This window comes from Heterodontus francisci, chromosome 4, assembly GCF_036365525.1.
Source record: "Heterodontus francisci isolate sHetFra1 chromosome 4, sHetFra1.hap1, whole genome shotgun sequence".
In the NCBI taxonomy this organism is placed as follows: Eukaryota; Metazoa; Chordata; class Chondrichthyes; order Heterodontiformes; family Heterodontidae; genus Heterodontus; species Heterodontus francisci.
Window position 1 is genome coordinate 78,305,872 of NC_090374.1, and position 18,216 is coordinate 78,324,087.

Genomic DNA, 18,216 nt, shown 5'->3' on the forward strand with positions numbered 1-18,216 from the left:
TTGAAAATAGTGGAGTACAGAGGTGACAATGGCATGGATGAGGGATTCAACAATAGATGGACTGAGGTAGGGGTGAAAACAGACAATGTAACTCAGCTGAAAGTCGTCTGTCTTTGTGATAGAGAGCATATTGGGTCGGAAAATCAGTTTGGGGGTTGAATAGAACAGCAAAATGCAAACCGTCTGTTTCAGCCGGAGATAGTGGCCAGGGATATGGATAAAGTCTGTGGAGAGGATATGGGGTTTGTAGCAGAGGCCGAATTTGATGGCTTTGGTCTTTCTAGTGCTTAATGGTGGCAATTGTCGCTCATCTAAATGTTAAACAAGCAGTCTTGGCAACATAGGAGCGGTGGAGGATTCAGGAGTGGTAGTGAAGAAGTAGAGCTGGGTGTCGTCAGCATACCTATGGCAGCTGACCCCCTAGCTGCAGATAACATTGCCTAGAGGTAGCATGTAGGTGAGAAGAGGATGAGGATAAGGATCCTTGGAGGACTCTGTAGATAATGGTGCACGGTGGAAAGAGAAGCCATTACAGGACATGCTTTGTATACAGTTGGATAGGTAAGGTGGAACAAAGCTAGACAAAAAAGAGACATTAGAGTGGGATGGTGTGGTTGATTGTGTCAAAAGCTGCAGAGAGAATGAAGGATAATGCATTACAGCCATAGAGAGTGCTCTTTTTAATTTGGTTCAAGCCATTACAGTGCTGTGGTAATGAGGCCTGGACAATGTATGTCAGCCAAGAGCTGACCTAAGTCTCAACACAAAGTAATCAGTTAGCTTCTCTGTCATTTCTCTATTACCCATTATAAATTCTCCTGACTCTGCCTGTAATGGGCCCATGTTTGTCTTAGCCAAACATTTTCTTTTTACATATCCACAGAAGCTTTTACAGTCCATTTGTATGTTTTTTTGCTAGTTTATATTCATATCCTATTCTCCTTTTCTTCATCAGTTTCTTGGTCCTCCTTTGCTGTATTTTAAAATCCTCCCAATTCTCAGGTTTACTTCCATTTCTGCCAACTTTATAGGCCTTTTCTTTTAATCTTATACAACCTTTAACTTCCTTTGTTATTCACCATTGACTGCCTTTTGTTTTTGTGCCTTGAAGGAATTTTTAGTTGCTGTAAACACTGTAATCATTCTTGAAACACTGTCCGTTGCCTATGTACTGTCGTACCTTTTAATGTATTTTCATAATTCACCTCAGCCAATTTGTCCCTCATGCCTTCATAATTTCCTTTGTTCAAATTTAATACCCTGGCTTCAGATTGAACTGCCTCACTTTCAAACATAATATAAAATTCTATCATATTATGGTCACTCATCCCTAAAGGTTCTTTTACAGCAAGATTATTAATTAACCCTGCTCTCTAGTCGGTTCCTCAACATACTGCTCTCGAAAACCATCCCCAACATACTCCAGAAACTCGTCTTCCATAGCATTAGTGCACTTTAAGTTTACCCAGTCTTTATGCAGATTGAATTCACCCATGATTACTGTGTTGCCCATGCTACATGCATCTCTAACATCTTGATTAATACCATGCCCCACACTACCACTACTGTTTGATGGCCTATAAACAACTCCTACCAATGTTTGCTGGCCCTTGCTGTTTCTTAGCTCCACCCAAACAGATTCCACGTTTGTTCTTCTGATCTGAGGTCCTCCCTTACTCAAATACTGATCCCATCTCTCATTATCAGTGCAACACAATCTCCTTTCCCTTTTTGTCTGTCCTTCCTAAATGTCAAATATCCTTGAATATTCAGTTGCCAGTCTTGGTAACCCTGTAGCCATGTTTCCGTAATGGCAATTAGATCATACCCATTTACCTCTATTTAGGCCTTTAAATCATCTATTTTGTCGCAAATGCTGTGTGCATTCAGATAGAGTGCCCTTAACCTTGTTGTCTTGACATTATTGTGCATTCTAAGCCTAGTTGATGCTCGCCTTTGTTTCACCTGCCTTCTAATATGGATTGCTACTTTTCTACTTCCGGTTACCAGCTTTACTTCCTTCCAATTTGAGCTACCCCTCGGGTTCCCACCCCCCCCCCCCCGACAAGCTTCCCAACAGCACTAGCAAATCTCCCTGCGAAGATATTGGTTCCAGTCCTATTCAAAGGTCTCAACTGCCCCAGAACCTCAGAAATGCCTCAGAAATCTGATGCCCTCCCTCCTACACCAGTTCTCCAGCCACATGTTCAGTTGATCATGCCTCCTATTCATATGCTCACTAGCACGTGTCACTGGGAGTAATCCTGAGATTACTGCTCTTGAGGCCCTGCTTTTAAATTTCCTTCCTAAGTCCCTAAAATCTGCTTTCAGGACCTCATCCCTCTTTCTACCTTTGTCATTGGTACCAATGTGGACTGTGACCTCTGGCTCTTCACCCTCCCCCAGAAGAATGTCCTGCAGCCACTCCGTGACATCCTTGACCCTGGCACCATGGAGGCAGCACTCCGTCCTGGAGTCAGGTTTACTGCTGCAGATATGTCTCTCTGATCTCCTGACTGTCGAATTCCCTATCGCTATTGCACTTCCACTCTTCCTCCCCTCCTACATGGTTGAGCCCCGGACTTTGTTCTGGCTGTGCTCCCCTGAGGAACCATTGCCTTCACGAGGATTCAAAATGGAAAACTGATTTGCAGGCAAGATAGACACAGTGGACTCCTGCACTGCCTGCCTGGTTCTCTTAGACTGCCTGGCAGTCACCCATTCCCTCTCTGCCTGCCTGCTTCTAACCCGCAGTGTGACCACCTCCCTAAACGTGCTATCCACATAGTCCTCCGCCTCATGGATGCACAACAGTAACTCCAGCCGCCGCTCGAGTTCCGAAACCCGGAGCTCAAACTTCTGCAACTGGTGACACTTCCTGTAGATGTGTTCATCGAGGACACATGGTGCACCCATGACTTCCCACATACCACAGGATATACATTCTACTTGGCTGAGCTGACCTGCCATACCATAACTTTAAAAACTATTTATTACAATTAGATTAAGTAGAATAACTTACCAGTTACTCACCAATCAACTTCTTCCCCTGTGCCAAAGTCAGCCAGCTACTGGAGGCTGCAAAAAGGTAGAAAAAGAAAGGAGCATCGACCTCACTCTACCTATCTACCTACCTACCTACCTACCTACCTACCTACCTACCTACCTACCTACCTACCTCTTTACACTCAAAGCAGTACTGTGTGCAGATGACGCAGCACTGAGGAAGCCCTGCTTTTATACTTTTTGAAAAACAACTGATTCAAGCTTCTGAAAACTACTTTAATCCAGCTACCTAAGTAACTAGCTACAGCTGCTCCCAGAGAGCTTGCATACCCCTGTTTTAAGGGTGGAATAAAACTTAACTTCTCTTAACTTAAGGAGTAATTTTTAGTTAACTGCTAAATTGAAGAAAAAAACGAGTCTTTAGATAGAAATTAACTCTCAAAACTCCTTCTCAACAGACTCAGCAGCTCTCGGTGCAGAGTAAACTGCACTGAGGAAGCCCTGCTTTTGATAGATGTGAAAAAACTTAGAGCATCATTCTAAGAAGAAATGAAACAAAAGACACAAGCCATATAATTTTAGTTGTATATTCATAGTGTTTAATGGTATGCAGGTGGTGGATATTAACTGGGGATTCACTTGTGCTCCTATAAATAGAAACTGATTGAAACTGTGGTTGTTGGGTTAGGAAGTACATATTTGTAATGTGTATCTCTTGCAAATAAAGGTTTATAAAAGTAAGTAAACATTAGCTGCATTTCTATCATACGAACATACGATTTAGGAGCAGGATAGGCCCCTCGAGCCTGCTCCGCCATTCAACAAGATCATGACTGATCTGATTGTGACCTCGACCCCACATTCACGCCTACCACCAATAACCCTTCACCTCCTTGCTGATCAAGAATCGATCTACCTCTGCCTTAAAATTAGTCAAATGCTCTGTTTCCACCGCCTTTGAGGAAGAGAGTTCCAAAGACTCACGACCCTCAGAGAAAAAAATTTCTTCTCCATTTTAAATGGGCAACCCCTTATTTTTAAACAGGGATCCCTAGTTCTCGATTCTCCCTCAAGAGGAAACATCTTTTCCATTGCCACCCTTTGAAGACCCCTCAGAATCTAAATGTTTCAATCAAGTCACCTCTTATTCGTATAAACTCCAGCAAATGCAAGCCTAGCCTGTTCAGTCTTTCCTCGTAAGACAACCCGCCCATTCCAGGATCTAGTCTAGTAAACCTTCTCTGAACTGTTTCCAATGCATTTACATCCTTCCTTAAATAGAGAGACCAACGGATCAGATCTAAGCTCTGCAGTCCTGCCACATCCAGCCGTGAATGGTGGTGGACAATTAAACAACTAACTGGAGGAGGTGGCTGCACAAATATCCCCATCCTCAATGATGGGGGAGCCCAGCACATCAGTGCGAAAGATAAGGCTGAAGCATTTGCAACAATCTTCAGCCAGAAGTGCCGAGTTGATGATCCATCTCGGCCTCCTCCTGAAGTCCCCAGCATCACAGATGATGCCAAACTTCAGCCAATTTGATTCACTCCACGTGATATCAAGAAACGACTGAAGGCACTGGATACTGCAAAAGCTATGGGCCCTGACAATATTCCGGCAATAGTACTGAAGACCTGTGCTCCAGAACTTGCCGCGCCCCTAGTCAAGCTGTTTCAGTACAGCTACAACACTGGCATCTACCCTGCAATGTGCAAAATTGCCCAGGTATGTCCTGTACACAAAAAGCAGGATAAATCCAACCCAGCCAACTACCGCCCCATTAGCCTACTCTCAATCATCAGTAAAGTGATGGAAGGTGTCATCAACAGTGCCATCAAGCGGCACTTGCTTAGCAACAACCTGCTCAGTGATGCTCAGTTTGGGTTCTGCCAGGGCCACTCAGCTCCTGACCTCATTACAGCCTTGGTTCAAACATGGACAAAAGAGCTGAACTCGAGGTGAGGTGAGAGTGACTGCCCTTGACATCAAGGCAGCATTTGGCCAAGTATGGCATCAAGGAGCCCTAGCAAAACTGAGGTCAATGGGAATCAGGGGGAAAACCCTCCGCTGGCTGGAGTCATACCTAGCGCAAAGGAAGATGGTTGTGGTTGTTGGAGGTCAATCATCTGAGCTCTGGGACATCACTGCAGGAGTATCTCAAGGTAGTGTCCTAGGCCCAACCATCTTCAGCTGCTTCATCAATGACCTTCCTTCAATCATAAGGTCAGAAGTGGGGATGTTCGCTGATGATTGCACAATGTTCAGCACCATTCGCAACTCCTCAGATACTGAAGCAGTCTGTGTAGAAATGCAGCAAGACCTGGACAATATCCAGGCTTGGGCTGATAAGTGGCAAGTAACATTCGCGCCACGCAAGTGCCAGGCAATGACCATCTCCAGCAAGAGAGAATCTAACCATCTCCCCTTGACATTCAACGGCATTACCATCGCTGAATCCCCCACTATCAACATCCTAGGGGCTACCATTGACCGAAAACTGAACTGGAATAGCCATATAAATACCGTGGCTACAAGAGCAGGTCAGAGGCTAGGAATCCTGAGGCGAGTAGCTCACCTCCTGACTCCCCAAAGCCTGTCCACCATCTACAAGGCACAAGTCAGGGGTGTGATGGAATACTCTCCACTTGCCTGGATGGGTGCAACTCCAACAACATTCAAGAAGCTCGACACCATCCAGGACAAAGCAGCCCGCTTGATTGGCACCCCATCTACAAAAATTCACTCCCTCCACCACCGACGCACAGTGGCAGCAGTGTGTACCATCTACAAGATGCACTGCAGCAATGCACCAAGGCTCCTTCGACAGCACCTTCCAAACCCACGACCTCTACCAACTAGAAGGACAAGGGCAGCAAATACATGGGAACACCACCACCTGCAAGTTCCCCTCCAAGTCACACACCACCCTGACTTGGAACTATATCGCCGTTCCTTCACTGTCGCTGGGTCAAAATCCTGGAACTCCCTTCCTAACAGCACTGTGGGTGTACCTACCCCACATGGACTGCAGCGGTTCAAGAAGGCAGCTCACCACCACCTTCTCAAGGACAATTAGGGATGGGCAATAAATGCTGGCCTGGCCAGCGACACCCACATCCCGTGAATGAATAAAAAAAAATACTGTACACAGTACTCCAGATGTGGTCTCACCAGTGCCTTGTGCAACTGCAGCATAACCTCCCCACTTTTGCATTCAGTTCCCCTCTCAATAAAGGATAACATTCTATTAGCTTTCCTAATTATTTGCTGTACCTGCATACTAACCTTTTATGATTCATGCACTAGGACACCCAGATTCCTCAGCATCTTAGCGCTCTGCAATCTCTCACCATTTAGATAATATGCTTTTTTTTATTCTTCCTACAAAAATGGACAATTTCACATTTTCCCACATTATACTCCATTTGCCAGATCTTTGCTCACTCACTTGACCTATCTATATCCCTTTGTAGCTCCCTTATGTCCTCTTCACAACTTACTTTCCTACCTATCTTTGTGTCATCAGCAAATTTAGCAACCATACTTTCAGTCCATTCATCTAAGTCATTTATATATGTTTTAAAAAGTTGAGGCCCCAACACTGATCCTTGTGGCACAGACTCGTTACATCTTGCCAACCAGAAAATGGCCCATTTATGCCTACTCTCTGTTTCTTGTTAGCTAGCCAATCTCTACCCATGCTTAAAAAGTTACCCATTACACCATGAGCTTTTATTTTCCACAATAAGCTTTGCTGTGGCACCTTATCAAATGCCTTCTGGAAATCTAAGTACAGTACATCCTCTGGTTCCCCTTTATTCACAGCATATGTTTCTTCTTCAAAGAACTCCAATAAATTGGATAAACATAATTTCCCTTTCATAAAACCATGTTGATGCTGCCTAATTACCTTGAATTTTACTAAGTGGCCTGCTAGAACGTCTTTATTAGCTTCTAACTTTTTCACCAAGACAGATGTTAAGCTAACTGACTTATAGTTTCCTGCTTTCTGTCTCCCTCCATTTTAGGAACATTGGAAGATAGGAACAGGCGTAGACCATTCAGCCCCTGTCCCGCCATTCAATGAGATCATGGCTGATCCGCGGCCTAACTCCATATACCTACCTTTGGCCCAAATCCCTTAATATCTTTGCTCAACAAAAATCTATCTCAGATTTAAAATTAACAACTGTTCTAGCTTCAACTGCTGTTTGTGGGAGTGAGTCCCAAACCTCTACCACCCTTTGCGTGAAGAAGTGCTCCTGAACGGTCTGGTCCTAATTTTTAGACTATGCCCCCTAGTTTTAGAATCTCCAACCAGTGGAAATAGTTTATCTTTCTCTAGCCTGTCTTTTCCTGTTAATATCTTGAAGACTTCAATCAGATCACCCTTTAACCTTCTAAATTCCAGCGAAAACAGGCCTAATTTGTGTAATCTCTCCTCGTAACTTAACCCCTGTAGTCCAGGTATCATTCTTGAAAACCTACGTTGCACTCCCTCCAAGGCCAATATGTGCTTCCTAAGGTGTGGTGCCCAGAACTGCTCACAGTACTCCAAGTGGGGTCTAACCAGGGTTTTGTACAGCTGCAGCATGACCTCTGTTTTTTTGAATAAAGGAGTTACATTGGCTATTAAAGATCTAATGGAACCTTCCCCGAATCTAGGGAATTTTATAAAATTAAAACCAACGCATCAGTGATCTCACTAGCCACTTCTTTTAAGACCCTCGGATGAAGTCCATCAGGACCCAGGGACTTGTCAGCCCGCAGCTCCAATAATTTGCTCAGTACCACTTCCTTGGTAATTGTAATTTTCCAGAGTTCTTCCGTCCCTTTCATTTTCTGATTTACAGCTATTTCTGGGATGTTACCTGTATTCTCTATGGTGCACACTGATGCAAAATACCTGTTCAATTCATCTGCCATCTCCTTATTTTCCCGTATTAATTCCCCAGACTCACTTTCTATAGGACCAACACTCACTTTGTTAACACTTATCTTTTTAAAATATCTATAGAAACTCTTACTATCTGTTTTTATATTTCTAGCTAGCTTTCTCTCGTACTCTAATTTTCCCTTCCTTATTAATCTTTGTTATTCTTTGCTGCTTTTCAAATTCTGTCCAATCTTCTGACCTGCCAGCCATCTTTGTGCAATTATAAGCTTTTTCTTTAAGTTTGTTATAATCTTTAACTCTTTTAGTTAACCACGGATAGTGAGTCCTCCCTTGGAATTTTTCTTTCTTGTTGAAATGTATTTATTCTGTGTATTTTGGAATATCCCCTTCAATGTCTGCCACTGCATCTCTATTGACCTATCCCTTAACTTAATTTGCCAGTTCACTTTACCTAGCTCTGCTTTCATGCCCTCAGAATTGCCATTATTTGTTTAAAATACTATTCTTGGACCCATTCTTCTCTCCCTCAAGCTGAATGTAAAATTCAATCGTGTTATGATCGCTGCTACGTGGGACGCCTTCACTTCATCAATTAATCCTATTTCGTTGCACAGTACCAGGTCTATTATGGCTTGTTCTCTGGTTGGCTCCAGAACATGCTGTTCTAAGAAACTATCCCAAAAACATTCTATGAACTCCTCATCTAGACTACCTATGCCCATCAGATTTTTCCAGTCGATAGATTAAAATCCCCCATGATTATCGCTGTACCTTTCTGACAGGCACCCATTATTTTTTCCTTTGTACCCTGTCCTACCATGTGGTTACTGTTAGGGGGCCTATACTCCACTCGCACAATGCCTTTACCATTTCTCATCTTGACCCAAACCGTTTCTACATCCTGGTTTCCTGAACTTAAATCATCCCTCTCTATTATGTTGATACCATCATTAATTAACAGAGCCACCCCTCCACCTTTTCCTAGCTTCCTGTCCTTCCTAAATGTAATTTACCCTACCTGGCAGAAAGTAAGTATTATTTGTTGGGGTATGATATTACCCTCCAATATTCTCAGAGTCCGAATCATCTGGCCAGTGGAAAAATTAAGTTGATATGTGTACCTGGGTTAGGATCCTACCAAAGAGAATACAAGGTATTGGCTTGACATTGTCGCTTCCTACAAGATGTAAAATCAGAAATGAAGTATTTTGTGAGATGCATGTCAGTTGGATAGTGATAAAGGTTGGAACCTTATATATGAGTTGCTGGATGAAATCTACAAAATGATCTGTTAAATGCCCATGAGGCATGGTCAGAATTTGATCGATTTTGAAAAACTATGGTTATTCATAGGATGGGTATATCATGGACTTCAGATTGTATAAAAGATTGACAATTCAATTTGAGGATCCCTGGATCTTTACAAGCATTTAAATTACTGGATGGTGCTGAGGTGTCTCATCTGGGCAAGCAACTGGTTCTACCTGGTGTTCAGTTCTTAGAGAAGGATGCTCTGTTGGATCAGATGTTTACTGCCTTAAAAAAAAAATTCCTGGGGAAACAGTCATTTCCTTCAGCCTTCATAGAACAGATGAGGCATTCCACAGTGACGCAAATAATAGAAGACTCAATGATTGCCAGATTTCGAAATAGTCCAGATACCAGATGCAGGCGTCAATACAATGGAAGGACAAAAGACAGGTAGGATGAAGATGAAAGCACCTTTAACAGATCTGGCTATTACAGCAGAGGACAAAATTGGAATAGCGATATTAGGTCAATGAATTGCAGAAAGCCTAAGGAAGAGTTAATCGGTGCTTCAAATGCGACTCCAAGTATTGTTATGTAGTAAACCTCCCAAAGTGAAGAGGCAGGGTTCTCAATGACACATGATGAAGAGAATTCTGAGGAAGAGATTGCAGTTAATGATCAATCCAAACAAATTATACTGGTCACTAGAAGTTTTAGTCCTGTGATGAATGTGTAGTCATGACTCCTTTAACTGCAAGACTAGATAGTGCTCGTACTTCAGCAGTATGGGGGACAGATTGGTTGAAATGTTACCTTCATTCACCTAAGTAGTGAGGATCAACACAAGTTTAAGGAATATGAAAGTACTACTTGCTTTCGGTTTGGTGGTAACAACATCTTGAGGTCACGAAAGAGAGTTGTAATTCCATGTGAAGTGGCTGGAGTAAGGCATTTTATAACTATTGATGTAGTCTTTAGTGAGATACCTATGCTGTTGAGTAAACCTATGAAAAGGCACATATAAACTTGACATGGAGCTTGATAAGGCAATTATTTTTGGAAGATCAGTTGATTTGCGGTTTACCTAATCAGGACGTTATTCTATCCCCTTAACAAAAGCTGATGTTTCTCATCAGAGTTTGAGACAAGTATTAAGGCACCAGATGATAAACATCAGAGAGAAAAAAAGCAAATTGTCTTAAAGTTACACAGACAATTTGCTCACCCTACTTGTCAAAGGTTAAAAATCCTGCTAAAATATGCAGGTGTAGTTGAAGAGTACGAAATCTGGAAATCATTGGCTAAGAGTACAAGGCTAATAGCAAAGATTAGTGAGAATTGTGACATCTGTAAAAAGTATCAAAAGATGCAGCCACGTTGTATTGTAAGCTTTCCGTTGTCACGTGACTTTCACAAAGTAGTTGCCATGGGTATAAAGGTATGGCACAAAGACAGAAATATTTTCATCCTCCATTTTATAGGCCTGGCAAACAGATTTAGTCTTTCTACAATACCTAGTCAGGACAAATGGGTCATTATAGATAAAATCATGGAGAAATATGTAAAAACTGGACTTGGGACACCTGCAAGGTTTCGGACTGATAAGGGGAATTTACCAATATCGAGTTCAGAGACAAGTTTGAAAAAATGAACATCATGGTCATGAATGCCACAGCTGAATGTCTTTTAAGCAATGGACTTTTTGAAAGGAATCGTGCGGTGATCAACAAAATGCTTCATAAAATTTTAGTTGATCAACCTGATTGCAAGTTGACAACACTCTGAGATGGGTGGTTCATGCAAAGAATTCACTCCAGATGGTTGGATGATATAATCCCTATCAATTATTCTATGGGTGCAATCATAAATTGCCTTCTGCGCTGTGCAATAGTCCTCCAGCTCTAGAAGGTGTTACAATTATTTCCATTTTTTCTGCAGATCTGAGCAGGAAAATGGGCTTTCATCAAGGCTGTCGTCTTGGAAAAAATTCGAAGAGCACTGAGGCATTGTATCAGATCATCTGAGACAGAGTTCATTCCAGATTTAGTATACTATAAAAGAGAGGGTCATAGGAAAGGAAAAGACCTGGTAAGGTAATAGATTGTGATGGTATGTCAGTACTTACCAAACATAGCAATCAAACTGTTAAGGTTTATTCCTCACAATTAATGGGGAGGCGGTGGCATAGTGGTAATGTCACAGTAATCCAGAGGCAAGTGCTCTGGGGACATGGGTTCAAATCCCACCGTGGCAGATGGTGAAATTTGAATTCAATTAATAAATCTGGAATAAATCTAATGTGACCATGAAACCATTGTCGATTTGTTGTAAAAACCCATCTGGTTCACTAATGTCCTTTCGGGAAGGACTTCGGCCTTTCTTACCTGGTGTGGCCTACATGTGACTCCAGACCGACAGCAATGTGGTTGACTCTTAAATGCCCTCTGAAATGGCCATTTCAAGGGATGGACAATAAATGCTGGCCTTGCCAACAACACCCACATCGCACAAAATAAACAAAAATTATAAAATCTCAGACTTTGAGCAGATGATAGAGGTAAGCGAGGCATCTTATACCTCAAATACTCTTGTGTTTTGCTTTGAAACTCCTGAGGAACAAAATGTGGTAGATCAAGAGCTGGATCATGCAAATGTGAGTGCGCGGGACAAACAGGACAGAACTATCACGTCTACAGGCCAATTGCCCAGAGTAGATACTTGGGTGACATATATTCCAGAGGTGCCTATTGAATGGAGGGATGCAACAATTGTAGGACATGCAGGAAAAGCTACTGGCAAGTTTAACTAATGGTTGAATGTTCAGGGTGATGTCCAAGAAGCGAGGTCCATGGCCCGGAGGTGAAAGAGTGAAAGTAAGATCGAGCAGTGCAAGTATTTGTGGTGATTTGGGAAGTGACTTTTGTGTCAGAAAACAATCACATACTGGAGAAAAACCTTCCATAGTGCAAGAGAGAGATCTTGCAGCAGTAGTCCCGTTAGACATTTAAATGGAAGTAGAGGCTGTAGCTTGAATAGATTAGACAGTTAAATAAAGACCACAGAACAGTCTCGTAATGGAACTAGAAGCAGAACTCCTCATGATGGTGAAGTTTTGCTGGCCACCAATAAACTTGAGGATAAACTAATAAGAGAGGCAAAAAGGGGAGTTAGATACTGGGAAAGAGTTTCTGAGGTTGCAGATAAGGAGTAACCAATTTTGTACTGAAAATATCCCTTGTAGGTGGGACTGAGGCTAAAGTGAAGCTAGTTGCTAGGGGTTTTGAGGAGTGACTGGGTGATAAAAATTTTAGAATGGATTCTCCCACAGCTGGAAAAGTAATTTTAAAAATCTTTTCAGCTCTTTTTGGCCACATTTACATGGGAGTCAATCGCTATAAAAGTTGCATTTTTGCAGGGCAATATTTTTCAGAGGGATGTGTTTCTGAAACCGCCTAAAGAGGAGCAAATGCAGAAAGAAAACTATGGAAACTGAACAAATGTGTCTATGGTTTGAGTGATGCTTCCTGGGTACGGTATTTTCTGGTGAGATCTGTTTTGCTGACAATAGGTTGTGTTCAACTAAAAGCAAATCCCATAATGTTTTATTGGTATCGTAAAGGAAAACTTTCAGACATCTTCATGATGCATGTGGATGATTTCTTATGGGGTGGTACTGTGGAATTTGTGAAATGTGTTATTAATAAGATTAGAGTAGATTTTAAAATTGGGAGTGAGGCTTTTAAAAATATTGGTTTGGATATTGAGTAATGTAGGTCTGCAATAACTTTAAATCAACTGTCCTATTTAGAGAGTGTTACTCCCATCTTGGTTAATCGTGCTAGATCATTGCAGAAAGATGATGTTCTATCCAAAGAAGAGACAGATCAATTACGAGACTTGATTGGTCAGTTGAACTGGTTGGCCACGCAGACTAGACCAGATGCTAATTTTGATGTGTTGGAGTTAAATGAAATAACATAAGGTAGAGAATATTTTAAGGGCAAATAAAACATTAAGAAAATTACATTTTGATAAATGTGTACTTAAGCTCCCATCCTTAGGTGACTCAAAGAACATGGAAGTAGTCATTGCGAGTGATTCTTCACATGCTAATCTTTCTGATGGGTATTCTAATGCATCTGGTTTCATAAAATTTCTGATGGGTGAGAATGGGAAATGTTGCCCTTTAGCTTAGGAAGCTAAAAAAGCAAAAAGGATTGTTACAAGTACTTTGGCTGCCGAAACACTTTCTTTTCTGGTGGCAGTGAATGAGATTTTCTTGTCAAGTATTTTAAGTTAGATTCTATATGATGGGCGTACTGAAGATAGTATACCCATTGAACGTTATGTAGATAATAGTTCATTGTGTGATGATGTTGTCATGCACAGAAGGAGCCGTGATGAAATAAAAAATGAAATGGAAGTATTATAAATTTTAAAAAGTGAACTGTAAACGAAACCACAAGCACATGGACACTTGTACCACAGTCAAAAATGGAGTAGCAGTCACGTGACCCTTCTTGTACTTGAAATCAACCAGCCTGTCTTGAATAGCTCTGGAGAGAACCCCTTTGGAATTGAAAAGAGCACTATTGAATATTAATGACTGTAATCAATATGAATGAACTAATAAAGGATTCTGGTGGTAGATGGATGAACATAATTGAATAGGTGTGAAATAACATCCTGTTGACAGAATGGTTCCCATCCCAAACAATAGGCATGGTCTCCACATCCTGGTCCATTTTGTGGTCACATCAGGGAAAAGGGCCATGTGTTTCCTAACAGAAACTCAAATATGATGGATTTTTACCTTTAAAAAATGGCCCTCTGGAGAGAGCAGGGCGATCAAGCCAACACCTTCAGAAAGCAGTCCAGCCAAAGGCTGTGAGATCGGACCAGCACAAAGAAGAAGCCTGGCTGCTAATTCTACACTTCAACTTACTGCAGCTGACAACTTAAAGTGACCACTGCCTCCAGTCTGAAGTTTTAAGCACCATAAATCTACAACACCTCAACAAGTTCAAGACTACAAACACCTTTAAAAGAAGGTTCAACAGGTTTACTGGAAACCACGAACACTTACCTCACTTTGAACTTTAAGCTACCTACCCTTTTTTCTCTATCTGTCTATTCTTGTGTATGTGTGGGTGAGGTTGCAACCATTTCAGGAATTGTGTAAAAATAGCTATCGTTTCATAACCTATGAGAAAGCCTGTCATTTGTCTTATTTGTTTGACCCGAAAGACGCTCAGGCTGACACAACATTTAACGAAATACAATTGCAGTCGGTTGGGAGGTAAACAGTGGGAACCACCCGCACCCGTTTCCACCTGTCCGTAACAATGTACATTCTATGAAAAGTGTAAGTGAAGAAAGATTTCAGATTGACCTTGCTGGAGAGAAAGGAAATCTCTATAAAAAAAAATTAAACGGGTAGATGCAGGTCATCAACTATTGGATTGTTTTACAAAAAAAATGCATGAATGAAGAAATTGTTAGGGCTCCTAGAGGAGGGGCATTTCACAGTGTAATGCGTTGTACAGAATACGGAGGTCTATGATTGAATTTAGTTGTACATGCAAACTCTATTTTTTATTTAGAGAGAAGGGAATCTGTTAATTGTATATTAATTATGTTTAATTGTATGCAGTTGGTGGCCATTAGTTGGGGATTCACTTGTGCTCCTATAAATAGGAACAGACTGAAACGATAGTTGTTGGATTAGGTGGGGTATGTTTGCAATGTGTATCTCTGTAAATAAAAGGTTATAAAAGTGTGCAAAGATTGGTTTCGGTTCTATCCTTCACTGCCTGGCTTTCTGGAATATGATAAATAAGCTTCAGTAAATAGTGTCTGATGTCTTTTGATTTGGTGCAACATAGCCTTGTTCCAGTACATTGTAACGAGAAGTAAGAAGTAACCCTAAATATGACAGCTTCAGACTCAAATGTTGTTTTTATTTTGAAAGGTTTGTTTTCATTTATATTTTGAAGAAGAGGATTGTTAATTGAGAGTGAATATTGATTTTTTATAAAATTAAAAGTTAGCCATTTAAAAATGTATTTAAAGACTCATTAAAGTTCACGAACAATATCAAGTGAAATATATAATAGGTGTAATGTGTATTTAATATATTTTATCAATGATTCAACCAGCAGACCTCTAATTGGAATGTAGTTGTCTGCATTTCTAAAACAATATATTGTAGTTTGTCAAGGAAGATGCAATTTTGTCCTCGTAAAATTTGTTTTTCAAAGTGAGAGATCAACTGACATTTTACCTCGTTAGAGAAAATTAGATTACAGTGTATTAGTTTTTGTGTTTTAGTTGCAGTACTTGAGAATCTTGTAATGAGAGAAATTCCAAATATGAATTGCAGGCACTGTACTTAAGTCAGAAATTTGTGAGACTGATTGTATTAAACTTTATGTTCTATCAAATCATAGAGCAATGACTGTATTTTTTGTTCTCAACTATAAATATTGCATTTTAAAAAATTATTGACTAGAAACTGTTGCAGTCTGCAGAAGCTATTCAGTACAATGCACAGTTTATTAAAGTCCTTCAGGCATTTAATTTTAAATTATGTAATTGTTTGCAGGATTAATAAACTTTCTCCTTCTTTGACCCCATGTGCATCTTCTGCTTATGTATTTTTATAAGCAGCAATATCACATGGTGGGCAATTTGCTGATATTTAAGTTCCTTTTGCAGTCTGAAATGTTATTTTTGGTGATTTTAGTTGATTTTGCTAAATTGATCACTGAATCGATATATAATGAATGATATCACTGAGCTGGATTTTATGCTCCCACCCATGACTAGTTTAGAGATGGGGAGGGCATTCAACCAGGTGGAATGGTGGCGGATGGAGTCCCCGACACCTTCCCACCTCTACTCCATTTAAGCCTATGGCAGGAAGACCCATGGATGGCCTTCCCACCCCGCTGCCAATTGAGGCCCCTAAGGGGCAATTAATATCCAATTAAGGGCCGCTTCCTGCCGTCACTGGTATTAACCCGGCTGTGGGTGGGCCTTTCGCCACGTGGGAGCACAAAATGCAAACCCATGTGAGGTTGCTTGCCGGTTCTCGGGGATCCTTTGTTCAAAAGTACTTAGTGCCTGATTGGGGGACTTGGCATCAGTAAGGGAAGGCCCGCTGAGAGCCACCCACCTGCCCTTGCTGCCAAACCCCCTACACCTCCCTCCCCTGCGACCCCCCACTCCGCAAAACCCCTCTCGTCATCACTCACCTGAATCTGGGATCCAGTGCCGATCCGGGCCTCGGGTGTGTGTCCTTCTCAGAGCAGGCACCACCTCCCTAGTGGCACTGTTGACCAAAACAACTGCCCACCTTTGATTGGCTGGCAGCCCTTGGTGGGCTGCTCCCAGGGTCCTTGGTCCTGGAGAAGGCCCGTCGATGTGCACTTAAGTGCTTCATGGGCACTTAATTCAGTGCGCCTTCCTAAAAAGAGGTGACGTGGGGCTTTCGCCAGCTCTCTAGCCGGCTGGCGAGACCTCCATCCCCTATATTAAATACCGCCCACTCTTTCTTTCATAAGTTTCTAATAGTTTGGTAATTGTTTAAAACCCATTGCAAAGTTTAGTACTTGTTAAAATGTTATTCAACCAGTTATTCTATAGGAGCAAAGGACCCAAGACAAAGATTAAGATGAAATTTCAAGTGTTTATGTTTAATAGCAGTAGGTCATGACCTTGAATTGAGAGTTGCCTTTGTTAGAAATTAGGGCTTTTAGGACATCATCTGCTGATTCGATTAGGACCACTATCACGCTCTGGAAGCGGTTCACGAGTTCACCTACCGAGGCTCAACTGTCACCAGTAACCTGTGTCTCGATGTAGAAATCAACAAGCGCATAGGAAAGGCATCCGCTGCTATGTCCAGACTGGCCAAGAGAGTGTGGGAAAATGGCGCACTGACATGGAACACAAAAATCCGAGTGTATCATGCGTGTGTCCTCAGTACCTTGCTCTATGGCAGCGAGACCTGGACAACGTATGTCAGCCAAGAGCGACGTCTCAATTCTTTCCATCTTCACTGCCTCCGGGGAATCCTTGGCATCAAGTGGCAGGACCGTATCTCCAACACAAAATTCCTCGAGGCAGCCAACATCCCCAGCTTATGCACCCTACTGAGCCACCGGCGCTTGAGATGGCTTGGCCATGTGAGCCGCATGGAAGATGGCAGGATCCCCAAGGACATACTGTCCAGCGAGCTCGTCACTGGTATCAGACCCACCAGCCGTCCATGTCTCTGTTTTAAAGACGTCTGGAGACGCGACATGAAGTCCTTTGACGTGGGAGTCAGTTGCCAGTGATTGCCAGAGAGCTGGCGGACAGCCATAAAGGTGGGGCTAAAGAGTGGCGAGTCGAAGAGACTTAGCAGTTGGCAGGAAAAAAGACAGAAGTGCAAGGGGAGAGCCAACTGTGTAACAGCCCCGACAACCAATTTTCTCTACAGCACTTGTGGAAGAGTCTGTCACTCTAGAATTGGCCTTTATAGCCACTCCAGGCGCTGCTTCACAAACCACTGACCACCTCCAGGTGCTTACCCATTGTCTCTCAAGACAAGGAGGCCAAAGAAGGAGAAGAAGAAGGAGGTTTGAATAGCATTGGTTTTATTATAAGAACTAAGAATATAAGAAATAGGGCCAGGAGTAAACCATTCAGCCCCTTGAGCCTGTTGTGCCATTCAGTAAGATCATTGTTGATCTACTATGTCAGCTACACCTTTCTGCAGTATCCCCCTATCCCTTGATACTCATAACATCCAAAAACCTATCAATCTCTGTCTTGAATATACCCAACAACTGAGCATTCACAGCCCTCGAGGGTAGCAAATTCCAAAGATTCACAATCCTTTGAATGAAGAAATTTCTCCTCATTTAAGTCCTAAATGGCCAACCCCTTATTCTGAGACTTCGTTCTAGACTCCCCAACCAGTGGAAACTTCCAGAATCTACTGTGTTAAACCTCTTAAGAATTTTACTGTTTTGATGAGATCACCTCACATTCTTCTATACCTGAGGGAATAT

The 18,216-nt window shown here is 42.0% G+C and overlaps 1 long non-coding RNA gene across 1 annotated transcript in view; it reads left to right on the top strand.

Moving 5' to 3' along the window:
- LOC137369103 (uncharacterized) overlaps window positions 1–15,562 on the top strand; it is a 58,537-nt gene extending 42,975 nt beyond the window's left edge. The window contains exon 3 of the long non-coding RNA XR_010974872.1: window positions 11,096–15,562. This is a non-coding gene — a long non-coding RNA (uncharacterized lncRNA). The remainder of the gene's footprint in view (window positions 1–11,095) is intronic.
- Window positions 15,563–18,216: the final 2,654 nt, after the last annotated feature.